The sequence below is a fragment of the Helianthus annuus genome, chromosome 9 (assembly GCF_002127325.2).
Source record: "Helianthus annuus cultivar XRQ/B chromosome 9, HanXRQr2.0-SUNRISE, whole genome shotgun sequence".
Classification (NCBI taxonomy): Eukaryota; Viridiplantae; Streptophyta; class Magnoliopsida; order Asterales; family Asteraceae; genus Helianthus; species Helianthus annuus.
The window spans coordinates 55466915-55480488 of NC_035441.2; the positions used below are offsets into that span (position 1 = coordinate 55466915).

At 41.4% G+C, this 13574-nt stretch overlaps 1 non-coding gene across 1 annotated transcript; it reads right to left on the bottom strand.

Moving 5' to 3' along the window:
• Positions 1 to 10936: 10936 nt before the first annotated feature.
• Positions 10937 to 11043, bottom strand: LOC118482328. Its single transcript, XR_004868371.1, has one exon. It is a non-coding gene; the product is annotated as a small nucleolar RNA R71 (small nucleolar RNA).
• Positions 11044 to 13574: the final 2531 nt, after the last annotated feature.

Below are 13574 nucleotides of genomic sequence, written 5' to 3' on the forward strand. Positions count from 1 at the left end.
TATCGGGAGGTTTAAAAGGGCTTGTTGCATAAGCTAAATGCAACCGTGATTCCTACGAAAGTGAGTTAGGTTTGTTGTTGTTGTAAATTATTTTTTTCCACAAAATTCAAATTAAAGTGACGAACAACATGGTAAATCTTTTGTAAAAATGGTAGAACAAATAACTAACAAATGTTGATTGTTGTGAGAAGCATGCTTCTACACAAGGATTTAGATTTGTAGGTGCAAATGTTCGGGAGACAACCATTTTTATCAAAGATTGAAGACCACGCGAGGAACAAGAACAATCAGGTGCCTCCGTTTCCTTTTATTTAAGTATTACTTAGTTAATAAGTGGATTGTAATTGTATAATATTGACCGGGGTAAAATTTTGGGTGAAGTTAGCCGTATCACATCCCTTGTGCGTTTTAAAAGCTCTATTCTTACACATTGAGGACAATGTTTACCTCAAGTGTAAGGATGGAGGAGTAAAAGTTTTTCAATTTTTGACCCATTCATTTAAACACCACACATTGAGGACAATGTTTACCTCAAGTGTGGGGATGGGGGAAAATTTCAAAAATTTTTCAAAATGTCTTTGTTTGAAGCGATCTAAAAAACACAAGTAACTAAGTTAACGAGGGATGACACAACCCATTTGGTCTTTTGTCATGGTCAAGTTCGAGTTAATAGCATGACGGGTATTTTAGCGGGTGGTTATTTGGGAATAATCCGCCTAAGAGATTAACATATCATGCATGTCACATATCATACCCTTTATATGTGAAGTTTTGAGCCACTTTTACATCATAGAACTATATGTTTATGTTTCTTTGTTTGAGTGGACCATTAGTCACATAGTGTAGAACTTGCGACTTTTGATACGTTTGAGACCATAGACCGAATACAAGAACGAGAATGATTAAGGCATTCGGTGAACCTTTTCCTTTAAAACCATTTATCTATCTTTACCCAAATAAATCCCTTAGTCGCCCACTTTGAGCTTAAACCTTTCGTTTGACAACCCGTTTACCCGATAACCGTTAAACCTTTTCTTTTAAACCCGTTAAATGAAAATTCTATTGTAGGATTATTTGATTGTATAGTTGTGTTTGCAAAAAAAAAAGCAAAAATTCAGAAAATGTTGTGGAAAAGAATAGAAAATCATTGAGAAAAGTACAAAAATACGAGTTATTAGTTTGTTGAATAAAAGGCGAAAACCATTGCCTCGTAGTTGATGTTTATAGTTAGTTTTGTTTAGCATAGTCGTTTGTAATAAAAACCGAATTTTTCATCACCTTCGCCACTTTAAAATACCCTATTTCATACCCTTCGCCTTGCCACATTACAACCCTTCAAAGACCTTTTGACTTGTGCTTAGTATTCGTGTTCGATAATGGAGAATGATTGAGTTGCAAGCATATGCGGGTACGTGTTCTAATCGGTTTTTGAGTAATTACTTGAAAAGTGCTAATTGATTATCTATTAGCCAAATTTTAAACCGAGTGGAGAGAACAATTTAAGGGATGTGCATGGTTTATTATTTCGAGGGCGGGTTAATCTTGGATAACCATTCTTATATGATTAATCATCTAGGGCTAAATATGTTGAAAATTGTAAAAAGTTTGAATCGGGTATGACAATAGACCTTAACTTGAGTCTCGGGAATGGGACGTGTGCTTCTCGTTTGACCTACGTGAAAGTGAAAAACAGATTTGCTTGAGGGCAAGCAAACGACAAGTGTGGGGATGTGATACGTGGTCGAAATCCGGTGATCGTTTATGCATAAGTTGATGTTTTTACGTAGCTTTTAATCTTGAATAGCGTACTTTTAATGGGATTTGTGTTTTACAGGTCTAAAAGTGTTTAGGGAGCTAATCAGGAGCTAAACGGAGCACCGGGACGCGAATCGGGTCAACCGGGATCAAGAAATGGAAAAACAGAAAACAAGTTGGTGTTAACCTTGAAGATTGGATGTGTTGTAAGGGGTGTTAATGGATTGAAAATGAAGATATTGAAAGATGGCATGATAGAGGACTGAATTACGAAGACGTGGGCGAAAACGGTGAATAAAACGGAGCTAAAACGAAGAAGTTATGAAGAAAACAAGAAATCAGGAAATCCGCACCTACAGGGGGCGTCGGGGACGCCCTAAATGCCCGTCGGCGACGCCCTCCCTGTATGTGTGTTGCGAATTTTGTTGCTTAATGAGTTGGGGACGGTTTATAGTGTTAGGGGTATCGGATCAGAGTAGGCTCGAGCGGAAGCGGAACAAACACGCACACACTAGCAGAAAATAAAGAACACGAGAATTTACGTGGTTCGGTTAAGGTGACCTACGTCCACGGGTTGCAACTAGGGTTTTACTTTATTAAATGCTCACAACTGTTTTCAGCATGACACAGACTACAGTTACATAATAGGTATTTATAGAACAAGATTAGGGTTTCCTACTTGGTCAACAAGTTAACTAAGTGGGCCTAATAACTAGGGCCGGCTAACCCTAACAAGGGCAGGCTAACCCTAATTAGGGCCGGCTACCCTAAAGCCTACGAACCCAACAATCTCCCACTCGGAGGCTTTGCATAGTCCACAAAGTGCATCCAAGAAACCCATCACCAGTAACTTCAGTAATCTTTACGTTCAAGTCTTCCCAGCCTCCAGTTCCAAGAACAAGCTAAGACTTCAGTCACATCCAAGCCACCTAGTTGCAACCACACCTCTCATCAAGTAACTGAGGACCAGTTGAAGCTCCCACAAGCTCCAACCCAACAGTCTTATCAGACCCATTCTCTATCTCAACCGGCTTGCAAGATCCACCAGCTCCAGAGATACACCGAGAATTAATACCACTCTCCACATTTTGCAAACTATTTCCAGGAGAGTTTTTTTCTTCAGTCTGAATCTTCGTCTTCAAAACCCAACGGTTCTTTGTGATTGTACCCGAAACACGACCCATGCTCCCACTATCACCAAATCCCCTGACTGGCTTAAACTTAGACCCCCGACCACATTCAACTGACATCCCCAAAGCACCAGGATTCAAGTTCGCAAATTGAACCCTCTTCCGCTTACTAGATTCAGTGAACCAGACTTTATGTTGTACAGGGACGGCTACTCCCTCAACAGGTATCTCAATTAGATACAACGATCCTCGTCTCCTCCCATAGGCAACAACAAGATTTCCATCAATCACCTTCCACTTCCCACCACCAAACTTAACATCTAGTCCCTATTTATCCAGTTGGCTAACAGAAATAAGTTTCTTCGTTAAACCTGGAATTACCCTGACGTTCTTTAAGTTCCATGTAGTGCCCAGTGGTGTCTTCAGATTGACATCTCCTATACCCGTAACATTAAGAACATGACCGTTAGCTAATCGTACCTTTCCAAAGTCTCCTTTTTTCAGATTCACCATCATCTCCCCGCTGTGCATGGTGTGAAACGAAGAACCAGAATCCATAGCCCAAGAATCTATAGACTCTTCACAGCAAACCAGTACGTCACCGTCAGATACATCTGACACAACACTGTTTACATGCTGCTTACCATCCTCTTTCTTAGGATCAGGACACTCGTTTTTAACATGCCCCTTTTCACCACAGTTCCAACACCTCACATTCTTCCCAGCTTTAGACAAGCTTTTCCCACGACTCCCACTGCTTCTGTTTTTACCTCTTCCCCTGCTAACACTGAGCATACCAGAAGTAGATCCCCCACTAGTGTTCCTCCGGCAAACATCTTCACCCAAAACACTATCTCGGACTCGATCAAATTTCAAATTTCCAGTTCCAGCAGTTTCAGTGACCGTTGTCACAAATCCTGACCAACTATCAGGTAAGGAAGATAACAAAACCACAGCCTGAGTGTATTCATCCAACTTCATGCCCACAGTTGCTAATCTGGACAAAATTGAATTGACCTCGTTAATGTGATCAGCAACTGAACTGCCTTCGTTCATTCTCATATTAAACAGTTCCCTCATCAAGAACACCCTATTACCGGCAGACGACTTCTCATACATATTTGACAGAGCTTCTAACATATCACGAGCAGTTGTTTCTTTCATGATAGTAAATGCAACGCTCCTCGTCAAAGCCAATGTAATTTTACATCTTGCCTTTTTGTCCTTTGAGTTCCAAATTGCCTCGGCAGCTTTATCCATTCCAGCAGATTTTTCTTCCAGTACCACATCCAAATCGCATTCACCAAGCAACACCTCTATTTGCATTCTCCACCAAGCAAAATCAGTACCGGTGAACTTCTCGATTCGGAACTTCCCGTCTTCAGCCATAGCAAACGAGAAAAACCAGAAAAAACCACAAGGAACCAAGCAACCGAAACCCGAGCAACTTTCAATAAACCAGAAACCCGAAGTACCCGAACCAGCGACTTCTCTTGCAAACCCGAGCGTAAAATCAGCGAATAACCAGGGTTCAAGAACCGAAACCCTAATCGCCAAACACCCCAAAACCACTAGATCTGCAACAGCAAACCCTACGGCGCAAACCCTAGACCTTACGAGCCGTAACCAGAGAATAGGTACGGGCCGTAAACAAGTCAGCGGCGACGGCAACAACAGGAGATCAAGATCTCTCGTCCAGCTCTCTCTCATTCTCCTGTGATAACCGTGTGAACCGTGTATTTAACTGAACCTTTGGCTCTGATACCACTTGTTAGGGGTATCAGATCAGAGTAGGCTCGAGCGGAAGTGGAACAAACACGCACACACTAGCAGAAAATAAAGAACACGAGAATTTACGTGGTTCGGTCAAGGTGACCTACGTCCACGGGTTGCAACTAGGGTTTACTTTATTAGATGCTCACAACTGTTTGCAGAATGACACAGACTACAGTTACATAATAGGTATTTATAGAACAAGATTAGGGTTTCCTACTTGGTCAACAAGTTAACTAAGTGGGCCTAATAACTAGGGCCGGCTAACCCTAACTAGGGCAGGCTAACCCTAATTAGGGCCGGCTACCCTAAAGCCTACAAACCCAACATATAGGTGGGGTTTTGACCAATTTTCGAGAGTTACGAGTTTGTGGGGTTAAGAACATCATCTTGGAACATTCTCTAATCATATAACTCATATCTAACCTATCCCTAACCCATCTCTAACACCACCACTAATCTTCTTCACCTCTAACCTACCTCTAACATCCCTAACCTCTAACCCATCACCATCCACACTTCAAAACCGTAGTTTACCATCACCATCATCTTCATCCATTCTCCACCATCCAAACCCTAACCCCTACCCTTCAACTCTCCCTCAAGACTCAAGATTATGGTGTAGTGTTCATGTTCGTGTTCGTCATCCGGTGATCGCGGCCATTCAACCATGAGCGGCTAGTCTCCTCGGTTTCACCCCGGTGTAGATTGTTGTAAGATTTTCTAGGGTTTATGCATTTTCATTTTGATTTGATTTTGTGACAAGTTGTTTAGTATTTGAACCCGTTGATAATTGTCGTGCATATGAATTGAATTTGTGAATTGTTGAATGATTATACAATTTGACTTTGCGAAATGAATTTGTGCACTTATGCCTTATCTTAGGTTAGGATTTACATATCCGAGGTAATGAAGTGCATTACGGTCCGTTGTCTATAACGTTGATAGCAATTGGCACCTAAGCTTCGTGATAGAAATCCGTTAATCATTATATGCAATTGAATCAAGTTAAAACATGTAGGAACCCTTGGTCTTACAATTATCGAACCGGGTGTGATTCGTTTCCCCAATTCTCATTTTCAATTAAGTAATTTAGCGTTGCAATCTTAGTTAGTAAGTAGTTGTTTTAGATAATATCAATTTATCGGTTCACTCCGAGTTCTTTTCAAGAATCAAACAAACAACTAAAAATTAGCAAGCTTCATAATCACTTTGCACATTTTTGTAAATATTCTAACTATTCGAACAGGTTGTGCGATACTGGCCACATGCTCTTCGTGGATACGATACCCGACTTACCCTAGCTACCTAGGTTTAATTGGGTTTTTGACTGATCGGGACGAAACAGTCACGTCACAACATGATCAGATACAGCCTATTGGACGCTCATTGGCCCACTACTCTGCCACTTGTACCTTTGGTACTTGTCCGAGGTTTACCTGCGCTTCTTACCTCCGCGCAACACCCGGGAATATCCCGTGTAGCTGGCGCAAGGTCCAGGAAGTCAGGGTTTTCATCCAAGGAGTTAAGTGTCAAATCTGATTTTGTGTTAGTCCTGACCCCACGCACGACTTGGATTACACTTAATTAGTCGGCGCAAGGTCGGTGAAGTTACTAAATTAATCTGATATGAGTATGGTCCCGCGCACGACCTGATGTTGACTCGAATAGTCGGCGCAAGATTTAGGACCATACCCCTTCAATCATTAATACCAAAAAGTGGTTAAAATGAAAGTTATGATTCAGTAGACTTTGGCCTACTGCCTACCGTCAAAGTGATCCTGGATGCTAGTAATGGTTAGAGGAACGATTCAGCAACATATAAATAACCGATTTCAATATTTTAGCAAGAGAAAAACGCGAGTGGGAGGACCATTTTTTTGTAGGAGGAAGAATATGTTGGGATCTTGACTTAAAACTCGCCAAGTAAAAAAATAAAAAGCTCATTACACAATCAAATATTCCGACGTAAAACAACTAACATCGCTTATAAAAGAAAAAAGAAGAAACAAAAATGATTTGTGTAGGGTTTGAATTCTTGTCCTTCGATTTAGAGAAGGCATAGTTAACCTATTGGGTAGATTGACTTTCGATATTACACTTATCTTCATGGCACCATCAAATATAGTGACATGATAGTCCTCTAGAGTCTAGATTGTGTCAACTTATTTGGATGTGTTGGTCATGTCAACTTATTGATGCTTAATCTAGGCACATCAAATATTAAAGGGATAATGAACTATGTTGTATCAAAAAATCAAAGTAATAATCATATTGGGATCCTAGGCTCCCTAGTTTTTATTTAAGGACCACACACTAACGTTTTTTTTCCTCCTTACAATAGTATGTGGTATATTAAGAAGATGAACATTCGAACAACAAAGGATGATATTTCTATGATCATCCAAACGAGTAACGACTAGGATGAGAATTCTATGAACATGAAGTGAACCTGAGAATTCGACCCATTACACATGTAACATGTGTTGGTTGTAAATTTTTAAAAAATAGTTTGTTAATTTGTTGTTTGTAAATTTTTAAAAATAGTTTGTTAATTTGTTTGTAAATACAATAGTTTCCGAACACGTTATTCTTGTCAACATAACACTATGAAGGCAAAACTCTCAAAATGTTAAAACAAAACTTACAAGACAATGTATATATGCTGTTTTTTTGCTAGCAAAACTTAATGGGTAATCAGATTCGTAGCTTTAAACCACGCAAAACCCTGGATTAATCTTATCTCCTTCTCTCTCTTCTCGCCGCCCGGAAAACGCTTAGTGTGCTCGACGATGAATGCTTGAATCGGTTTAGTATGTGGGGTTTAATCGATCGAACTATTGGTGTTCATCTAGATCTAACCTTTCATCCTAATCGGGTTTATGTATAATCCATTCGCCGCTTTGGTTTTTCTGTGGTAGTTCAAAAGGCTATGATGAATGAAAGACAAGGAGAGGACGACAATGGTGGCCCCTGGAATAATGTTCAGTACCGGAAAAATAGGAAAAGTAGAGGGGATGGCTTTGAGTGGACTTTCCTAGTTCAAAATTTTTCGGATAAAGTTAACAGAAATATTCTTTGGAGGGCGTTTCAGCCATACGGATTTATTTCGGACGTGTACGTGGCTCGGAAAAGGGATGCACGGGGGGAGATGTTTCGGTTTTGTTCGGTTTGTGGGGGTGGAGCATATGCAGGAGACACTAGCCTCGATGAATACGGTGAAGATGTTCGGAATGAAAGCTATCGTATCATTAGCAAAATATGACAAAGACCATAACAAGTTTAACTATTCCTCAGATGGACATGGTCGGAGTGTGTGGAGACCAAAAGGGGCGGATCAGTTCAGCTTCAATAACACCGGTGGGAATAAAGGAGGGGAGAAGCCGCATATGAAGACCCAATCCTATGGCCCTAACCCTTCTGGGCCGTCGTTCGTTCCAGAAGGAAGGTCCTTTGCTGACCTTGTTCGAGGTGATATTCAGGAGAATGGTAAGGGTGCAAAGGTTATCACAGTGGAGGGTAAAGGCTCTCTGTATCCATTACACTGTATTGGAAGGTCCATTATTGGTCATGCTAAGAAAGTTCAATCTATCAGTGATATTAGAAGAACTCTAACTGTGGGAGGGTTGGCAGAAGTCGGTCTATCATATATTGGTGGTGTAATGTTTATGATTACATGTAATGATAAGGAATCTGATGTATGTAAAATGCAACATATAAATTACATCAAATGAGGCATAAAACAAACCCTTTTTAAGTACTAATGTTGGAAAAAGAGTGTTTTTGTCTTCCTTTTGTATTTTCAGGATGAAATGAGCTCAAATACACAAAAGAAGCAAAAAGACAGCTAATTCTAGCATAAATACAAGAAAAGGAACAAAAGTAGATTGCCCGAACCCTCAACGGCATCCTCCCAAGCAAAGAAGAGACAACAGAAAACTGAACACGCCCCGTGCTCAGCCAGCACGGGGCCGTGCCCAAGAAGCAGCAGAAAAGACCAACCTGTAGAAGCTTCTATTGCCCACCACGAGGCCGTGTCCAGTGAGCACGGGGGCGTGGCGAAAGTATAGCAGGCGCATTAATTGTAATTGCGAATTACAATTAATGAAGAGAGAGAGTGTCAAATGGGCACGGGGGCGTGTCCAGCGGACACGGGGCCGTGTCCAGCCTTCTGTTCAGCCTATAAATAGGAGTGCTTGGTTTCATTCTAACTCATCCCTTGGCACACCGCCTCTCTCACACTTCATCCACCACCCACCACCACCATAACACCATCATCCACCACCATCATCCATTGTCCATCGTAGAGTGTGTGAGTCGTCTCGGGATCCAAGATTGATAGTAAGAGTTCTTGACAATCAAGGCCATGTTTGCCTAAGTCTCTTACATCACTTGGTGAAGACAAGTGTTTAGAATAATACTTTTTATTTTTAATCTTTTGCACTTTTTATTTGGTTTTGTATTAATGACTATAATAACTAGTTACTTATGTTGAAGGTGATCTTTCCTTATCGTTTGTCCGTGGTGTCTTGGCATTATTTTACTGTCTATATAAAATAAAAGATTTTCACCATTCATATCTCCACGGTCTATATGGAGGTATGTTGGCTACCTGGTCGGGGGTTAAGGGAACGGTTTGGTAAGGGTCTTGCCCTTGTTCAGCGTTTTGAGGTCCTGCAAGGGACCTGGGTCAAATTTAGTAGGATCTCCTTCAATGCCCATAGATATTGGATGGCGGGGATCCAAACTCTTTGACCCCCTCATAAGTTAACTACTATTAATACTATAACCCGGCTATTTAGGACTGTATCCCTGCTGACTCAGACTACTTAGCCGAGGGTAACGTCACCGCCAAAAGCGGGGCCTACCATAATTTGCATTAATAACTTAATTCATTATCTTCCAATAATGCAACCCTTTAGGATTGTATCCTTGCTGACTCAAACTACTGGGTTGAGGGTAACGTCGCCTTCAAAAGAGGGGCCTACTACAATAACTAATATAATCTCTTAAACAAGTGCAAAAGTGCGAAAATAATCAAAGGTTATACTGATACACGAGTCGGATCCAAGTGATTCATCTTGTCTATCTGTTTTTATTTTATTTTTATTTTTCAGCATTTAGTTAGTTTTTATTTTTCTAGTTTAAAACCTTTTTCTAACTTTTTGATTTGATTAGACGTTGAGGATAAACCGGTACTAAAAGCTCTTGTGTCCTTGGACGACCTCGGTATCTTACCAACACTATACTACGTCCACGATGGGTGCACTTGCCCATATGTGTGTTTAGTGTTAGTAAATATCGTGTTTTATAAATTTAAAACTTGGCTAAAAGTGTAAAAGGGCTTAAAATATACATTAAAAATATATAACACCTCGCACATATCAAGTTTTTGGCGCTGCTGCCGAGGACACAAGGATTTTAAGAAAGTGAGGAATCAACGGCCTAATCATATTTTTATTTTTCTTTTAAATTTTTAGGATTTTCTTAGTTTTTCAGCTTCTGCAGAGCTCAGCATGGGCCGTGCCTGGTCGGACACGGGCCGTGCCCAGCATCGTTACTGGCAGTTTTTAGTTTTCCAAGTTACAGAAGGCTGACCACGGGGCTGTGTCGGTGCAACACGGGGTCGTGTCCAACTTTCCAGTAACTGGGATCTGGAAAACAATCACTGTAACTCCGACCACGGGCCGTGTTCGCTGAACACGGGGCCGTGGTGAACCTTCTGACCAGCATTTTTTTCTGTTTTTATTGCAGGACTTGGAACCAGACGCCAATCCTACCTAGTGTATGAGCTCCAGTTCTAATAAAGACATAAAAGAACCTCTAGAAGAACCCGAACGCTTTCTCAGAAAAAGATTAAAAGCTAAAACCAAGAGAAAGTTTCGGGTGATCCACCTCCAATGGCGGACCAACGTACCCTCATGGATTATCTACGACCCACCATAGGTAACCTAGGCGTCGCTATCAATGCTCCGAATGTTGAAGCTAATAACTTCAAACTTCGGCCGCATTTGATACAAATGCTCCAAAACTCCGCAACCTTTCATGGGCTTGCGGACGAGGATCCCCATCTACATATTACTAATTTCTTAGAAATATGTGATACCTTTCGGATCAATGGAGCATCAAATGACGCCATCCGCCTCCGAATGTTTCCTTTCTCACTAAAAGACCGAGCGAAAGCTTGGCTCAACACCCTCCCAGCTGGATCGGTAAACACCTGGGATGAAGTAGCCCAAAAATTTCTATATAAGTATTTCCCTCCCGCTAAAACGGCTAAATTAATGACTGAAATTAATACATATTCACAAGAGGACGGGGAATCCTTATATGAAACTTGGGAAAGGTTCAAGGAACTATTACGCAAGTGTCCACATCATGGCCTTGCGATATGGCAACAAGTATCCACTTTCTATAATGGACTGTTGCCACACACAAGGCAGACATTTGATTCTAGCTCCGGGGGACTTTTAGGTAGTCGCCGCCCGCATGAAATATATAACCAAATTGAGGAAATTGCTCAAACCAATTTTCAATGGCACACCCCCCAAGGCAATAAGTCTATTGCCCCGGGCGCCCATAAGGTTGATGAAAGCACTTCTTTACAAGCCCAAATCGAGGCCCTTTCTTCAAAAATAAAAAAATTAGAAATGACAAAAACAGTCTCGGTTATGGCTTGTGAAACGTGTGGTGGGCCACATGAAAATTGGAGTTGTATGAAAGAAACGGACGATCAACAAGAATCGGTAAGCTACATTGATAATAGACCTAGGCCGTCGGGTCCTCCAACGGGCACTTACAACCAAGGATGGCGAAATCACCCAAACCTTGGTTGGAGAGAACCCGGCAATAGTAGTAACCAACAAACACAACGAACAAACTTTCAACAACTAAGAAATGAGTCACAAAATTTCACTCAACAACAAAGTGGACGAGAAAGGCTTGAAGATACTATATCTCGCCTCATCTCCGACACTGAAAAGAAAAACTCGGAAAGATTTCTACAATTAGAATCAAATTTTAGAAATCAACAAGCTAGTATTCAAAACATAGAAAAACAATTGAATCAAATAGCTCAAAATTTTGCCGAGAGACCACAAGGTGCATTACCTAGCAATACCGAAACAAACCCAAAAGCGCAAGTTCATCTCATCACGCTACGAAACCGCACCGTGGGGCCCGCAGAAGCGCCACCACCAACAGAAGAAACGGTACCCCCGCCTATGCAGGAGAAGAACTCCCCTCGGTCACTAGAGCCTACCAAGGCTCCTCGAGTCCCATGCCCCGGTAGGTTAATTCGTCAAAAGACCAATGAGCAATTCGCAAAGTTCGAAAGTCTATTAAAACAATTGCATGTCAATATTCCTTTTATTGATGTCCTAACCCAAATGCCCAAATACTCTAAGTTCATGAGGGACTTCCTCACTCATAAAAAGAAAATTGAAACTTTGCAATTAGTTAACTTAGGCGAAGAATGCTCTGCCCTCGTACTCAATAAACTTCCCCAAAAGAAAATCGATCCCGAAAGCTTCACGATTCCCTGCTCAATCGGGGAGTCCCCCGTTCGTAATGCACTAGCCGACCTTGGGGCTAGCATTAACCTCATGCCCTCATCAATGTTTAAAAGACTCGGCCTAGGAACAACGAGTCCTACAAAAATGAGCATACAACTTGCTGATCGATCCGTCAAATTCCCGCAAGGTGTCATTGAAAATGTCTTGGTAAAGGTAAGCAAATTCGTCTACCCAGCCGACTTTGTCATACTCGATATGGAGGAAGACACCGAGGTCCCCCTCATACTAGGGAGGCCATTTCTTGCCACCGCACAAGCGATGGTAGATATGAATGACGGAACACTCACCTTGAGGTATGGGGATGATGAAGTAAAATTCGGAGTTGGGAAAAGAATAGAGGACGACGACCCGGTCAACTACATGAAGGTTATTGATTCGAGTTTGGATGCTGCTCTCCGACGGTGCAACATGGGACGCCAAGCATCCCACTCAGAAAATATATAACCTCACATTGGGTCTAGCCAAGGACCCTTATAAACGTGGCGCACCACGGAGGCATTCCGCGGAACTATCCTTAGTTTAGTTTAATCTTTTAGTTTTAATTTGCAGGAATAAAACACACTCGTGGTGGTAATGGATGAAAAAGGGAACGAGAAAAATGGCCCCATGCACAAGAACGAGGCAACTCGACACAAATCTCCATTACAGAAGGCTCAACACGGGCCGTGCCCAACCAACACGGCCCCGTGCTGAACCACCTGCAGAAAAACGTCTAGTTCAGGTAACTGGACACGGGCCGTGTTCACCAGACACGCCCCCGTGTCCAGGCTTCTGTCTCATTTCTTTAAATTCTGTTACTGGCACCTGAACACGGGGCCGTGTCCGGTCCCCACGGGGCTGTGTCCGGTCCCCACGGGGCCGTGTCCAGACTGCCAGTAACATAAATCTTTGCTTTTTAACGCCACATTACACATCCAATCAACCTAAAAATTTATTTTTGGGATACATTGAGGACAATGTGTAATTTAAGTGTGGGGGGGAAGCTAACACCTCGAAATTTTGGAAGTCCTAACAACAAGCCTTACACAAAACTCTATTGGAACCGCTAAACACCCCAAATTGTTTTCAAAATTTTTCATTTTTTTTTACCTGTCTAAAGTTTAAGTTAGGAATCCTAAGATTAATAAGGTTATATTTTTACAAATTTTACAACCAAGAGCGTCGTGATAACAAGAACCAACATAAGAAAATTATGAAATGACATAACAAGTCTAGTTAAAAATTTGATTATATATACTTGATCACATTAAAAACCCATTCCCACAAAAGTGAGTTTTGAGCCTTTATTGAGCATACAAATTTACATCCTTAGACTAAATGCTCATTTTTCGTTTCTTGTGTG